Source organism: Peromyscus leucopus, chromosome 4 (genome assembly GCF_004664715.2).
Source record: "Peromyscus leucopus breed LL Stock chromosome 4, UCI_PerLeu_2.1, whole genome shotgun sequence".
Taxonomy (NCBI): domain Eukaryota; kingdom Metazoa; phylum Chordata; class Mammalia; order Rodentia; family Cricetidae; genus Peromyscus; species Peromyscus leucopus.
This window is the reverse complement of record NC_051066.1, coordinates 137,773,107-137,778,289: the sequence shown is the minus strand read 5'-3', so window position 1 is coordinate 137,778,289 and position 5,183 is coordinate 137,773,107. Positions and strand designations below refer to the sequence as shown.

At 41.4% G+C, this 5,183-nt stretch overlaps 1 long non-coding RNA gene across 1 annotated transcript; it reads right to left on the bottom strand.

Annotated features, from left to right (window-relative positions):
* Nucleotides 1-419: 419 nt before the first annotated feature.
* Nucleotides 420-4,688, bottom strand: LOC119087801. Its single transcript, XR_005091278.1, has 3 exons — nucleotides 4,574-4,688; nucleotides 1,865-1,964; nucleotides 420-575 (listed from the first exon to the last, which is right to left on the bottom strand). It is a non-coding gene; the product is annotated as an uncharacterized LOC119087801 (long non-coding RNA).
* Between the last annotated feature and the right edge of the window lie 495 nt (nucleotides 4,689-5,183).

Below are 5,183 nucleotides of genomic sequence, written 5' to 3'. Positions count from 1 at the left end.
AGATGAACATCCACCCAGCAATGACTTATGTGTCAGGGACCAGTCTGGAAGGGTCCTAGAAAAACAGAGGTAGAGGCAGACATAAACGAAACAGTTAGCTGGTTCAGAGACCTTCACAAAGAAACCAAATGTCCCTGGGGGTCTGTGCAAGCTGGGGAGATTGCTAAGGAATGAGGTTGGAATGGGCAGACTTCCAAACACAGACAATATGTGTGGTCAACTATAATCAAACAGGATGTATGTGAAGTTCTGAGCATAATGGACCAGGGGCCTCATCACTGACAAGAGACACCCAGATCCAACAGGGAATTATAATGTAGAGGAGAAACTAGGGCAGATATCCAGGGCCAGGGACACAGGAAGACCAGGGCTCAGGATGCGACTAAAGTAAGTAATTAATATGTTTAATGGGACAATATCTTTTTAAATTTACATTAAGACAAAAGACACAAATCTTCAAGGGCAATGGACTTTTACTCTGGAACACTTAACGTACACACACTCAAGTCAATGCACAGTGTGTTTCTAAGTGTAGTGCTGTCCCAACTTCATTTCTGTTGCTGTGATGCATTACCCTGAAAAAAAGCAGAGGAAGAAGGGCTTATTTGGCTTACAGCTCCAGGTTACAGCCCATCACTGGAGGAAAATTAGGGCAAGAACTTCAAACAACTAATTGCATTATATCCAAAGTCAAGAGAAGAGAGAAAAAATGCTTGCTTGCTCGCTCGCTTGCTCACTTGCTCGCTTGCTTGCTTGTTTGCTTGCCTGTGTTCAACCCAGTCTATCCACTCTTACATAGCTCAGGATCCCCTGCCTTGGGGTTGATGTCACTCACTGTGAGTCGGATCATCCCCTATCAATTAACTTAAAGACAATCCCCCACATACATGCCCATAGGCCAAGCTGATGCAGACAGTTCTTCATCAAGGCTCTCGATTCTAGTTATATCAGGTTGACAGTTGGAGCTAACCATCACCAGCACCTTTTCTCAGGCTTCCCACCTTCCTTCACAATCACAGGGAACCACAATACAGACTCCCACCGCTGACTCCTCTTCACTGCTTATTTTTAAACTTCACAGAAATGTAATCACTTGCTATTTATATAGTCTCCTGAGCCTGACTTTTTAATTTACTTCCTTTTATTGTGTGTGCCAAGTGTGTGTTCATATGCATGTGTGTGAATGTGGGCATGCACATGCCACAGGACCTGTCTGGAGGTCGGAGAACAACCTCACATATTGGTCCTTATCTTTCAACCTTGTTTCAAACATGGTCCCCCCCCCCCTTCACTGCTGCTTACACCAAGCTAGCTAGCCTATGAGCTACTGGATATGCTCCTGTCTCCACCTTCCATTTCCTGTAGGTGTGTTTGGATTATAGACACTTGCCTTACTGCGTTCAGCTTTCCGTTGAGTTCTGGGAATCTGACCTCAGGACGTGAGGCTTGTGTAGCAAGCACTTCTACCCAGTGAGCCCTATCCTCAGCACCTTGGACCTTATTTCTTAAATTCAGTACACACTGGATACCCTCTTGTCACATCTGTAAACATCACTATTCCATTTTTCATTATAACTGATTAAAATCCCATTGTGTACAGATGCCACACTTTCTCCATCCGTTCATTGGTGAGGTACATCTAGACTGATTCTATGTCCTGACTACTGTGAACATAACAGCAATAAACACAATGAGCAAGGGACTGTGTGGTATGTTGTTGACTTAGACACCTTGGCCCCAGAGTGGTAGAATGGTCATATATTAAGTTCTATTTTTATTTTTTGAGGCACCTGCACACTGATTTTCACCGTAATTGCACCCGTTTTCATTCCCACAGCTGTGTTCTTTTTCCCCACATGCTCACCAGCATGCACCATCATCGGTCTTCTTGGTGATCACCATTCTGACCCGATTGTGAGCAGTTAACATCAAAAAGCCCTCCATCTGCTTCTCTGGTGTTTGGGCTAGAACATAAAAGTTTTTGTTGTTTTGTTTTGTTTTGCTTTGTTTCCGAAGCCTTTTTGGTCTATGCCTGCTGTCATTTCTAGATCGCCAGCTTCTTTAGCTCCAACTATGGAGAGTCTAAGGCTAAAAGGAAACCCAAGGAACTTTCCAGTGAACCATTCCCCATGTTCCAAGGTCCCCAGCTTATCCACCACCATCTCTTCACTCTCCAGCCTTCCGATGTTAATATGTATATAAATATGAAATAGAGAGGAATACATATAAATTCATCTTCTCAATAGGAGGGGCCTGAGTTCGGTGGGATTTTTTTCTTTTTAAAATTTTTATTTATTCATTTTTATGTGTATGAGTAATTTTGCCTATATGTATGTCTATGTACACATGTGTGCCTGGTGCCCTTGGAGGTCAGAAAAGGGAATTGGATCCCCTGAGACTAGAGTTACAAATAGTTGTGAGCTCCCATGTGGGTGTTGGGAATCAAACCTGGGTCCTTTAGAAGAGCAGCTAGTGCTCTTAACCACTGAGCTTTCCTTACAGCCATTTAGGTGGGGTTTTTTCTTAATTATTTCTTGTGGTTGGGTATAAGTGTGTATACACAATGTGTGTGTGTGTTAGGGTGGTTTTGCCTATGCCACAGCATGCATGTGACATACTTTGGGGGAGTTGGTTCTCTTCTACCATGGGTTCAAGAGATCAAGCTTTCATGGTAAGCACTTTGACCTACTGAACCAACTCGCTGACCCTGCATTCAATTCTTAAGAAGTGTTATTGTTTTCCCAGACAAGAAAGAACAAGTTACAAGACTATCAGCCTTCTCCTTTCCCAGACCCTCAATTTTGAGAACTGAAGATCTTAGCAGCTCAGCGGGATGCCATCCACATGATGGGGAAGTTAAGACTGAGAGCCCTGTCTCACAGGTAGGGGCTGGGATAGATCTTGCTCTCCTGAGACTCAAAGTACGTGCTTGGCACTCATGTCCATTAACTACTCTCCCGACCCATAGGAGCCCCTGTCAAGGGTAGCCTCTCCATGAACTTGAACTTCAACCTGCTGCCCTAAGCCTCCACTCCCATCAGGTTTATCACCTTCCTTTTAGGGGCAGGCCTTTATTCTGGAACCTAGAGTTACCAGGTTTTTCCTGGACTAAGTGGCAGGCACAGTCCTGGTTCATAATCTGAACACAAATTCTGACTCCATTAGTGTTTTGCTCTCAAGTCTTAAACCTGAATGGTGCCCACAGAACCTCAGGATGCTTGGACACCATCAATACATGTGTCTTGAACTCATCACACCTGCCTCATCCTTCCCACTTACATCAGTCCAGTCTCTCCTAGACTCATCTGCTTTGAAGCACACACATCCAAACGTCATCATTCATCCCCTAACACTTGGAATGGGTACTTTTTCTTCTCTTAGTTTCCTAGTCTGTGAAATGGAACAAATGTGCTTTCCTCAGACGTTTGTTAGAATGATTAATTGGTAGAACATATAGGCAGCCCTTACCAAGACACACATAAAGATTAAAATGTGTAACTTCACTAACAACCAGGATATACAAATTAATGAGCCAATGATATATCAGCCTAGCAAATAACAGAACGGTTGTCATTATCGATTTTAGGAAAGGCTTTCTCCTACATTGTAGTAGAGATAGATGATAGTAAAGTGGTGTTTTATGAGAATTTGGTAGTATCTGCTAGAAAATGTATGTACAAGCTCATTGATCTAGTGATTTTAATTACAGGAATCTATCCTCCAAAAAAAAAAATAATTGCACACGTGCAAAAAAAGGCTGACTGTACAAGATGCTGATTGCAGCATTGTTCAAAATAGTGGAAAAAATAGAAAAAACCTAAATGGTCGTCAATAGAGACAGCTAAACAGACTGTGTTGTATTCATCTGACAGAGAAGCTACACAGTAATGAAAAGAATATGGGCAATCTGTGCACATGACCATAAATATATGCCCACGACCCTCTGGAAAGGAAGAATCAAGTCAAAGGTGGGATACTATTTATACTTTTAAGCCATAAAACAGAATTATACTTTCAATCTCTCCCCTCCACCCATCTCTCTCTCTCTCTCTCTCTCTCTCTCTCTCTCTCTCTCTCTCTCTCTCTCTCTCTCTCTCCCTCCCCCACCTCATAGAAAAACTGAAAGGAATAAGTACCAGAGGTGAGGAGAAGGAGCCTGGGTGAGGATTAGAGATTAGACTAAATCTGAACCTAATTTGTATCATTTTATTTTTATCTGTTTTATTTTTTTAAGGGGAGTTTAGTGGTGTGATTCAAAATGAATAAATAGTTCCAATATTAGTTTCTAATTTGACAGATAGACCACAGTAACATGAGTTGTTAACAATTATAGAAAATTGGATGACAATTATACAAGAATTCTCTCTACTCTGTTTGCAACTTTTCTGTAAATCTAAAATTATTGCAAAATAAAAAGCGTTATTGTAAAATGGTGAAGACAACTGAAATACAAAACAAGAAAGGATTTATTATTATTAATATTATTATTGTTATTATTAGAATCTCAGTTTCTTTTCCTGTTGCTGTGATAAAATCCTTTGATTTGAACAAACTTAAGGACCAAAGGACTCACAGTTCAAAGTGCAGTCCATCACTGCAGGGAAGTCAAGGCAGCATAAGCTTGCAGCAGCTGGTCATGTGACATCCACAGTCAAGAAAGGACAGGATGAATGCAGACTAATGTTAAGCTCACTTTCTCCGTTTATACAGTCCAGAAAGCCTGGCTTAGGGAATAGTCCCACCCAGAGTGGGAGGATCTTTCCACTTCAATTAATGGAGCCAAGATTGTCTCCCACAGGCATACAAAGTCCATCTCCCAGGTGATCCTAGATTCCGTTGACAGTTAACAATTAACTATCACAATAGAATACATGTAGCTACAAAATATAAATCAGCTAAATTATAGTCTTCCATGTGTTGATCTCCAAGATATACAGACAGGAGAAATAAAGAACAATGCATGTGGTCCTAATTATGCACAAAAGAAAATAGAGCCTATGGATATGCCTAACATCTAAATGATTGTAAAACAGCAAGAAAGTCCATATCATAAACCAAGCAGACTTGTAAAGGGTCATATAGTAAGCACTTTAGACTTGAGAACGACAAAGTACATGTCACAATGATTCATTTCTGCCGCTGTAGCATGAAAGCAGCCTCAGACAGCACACAACTGACGGGAT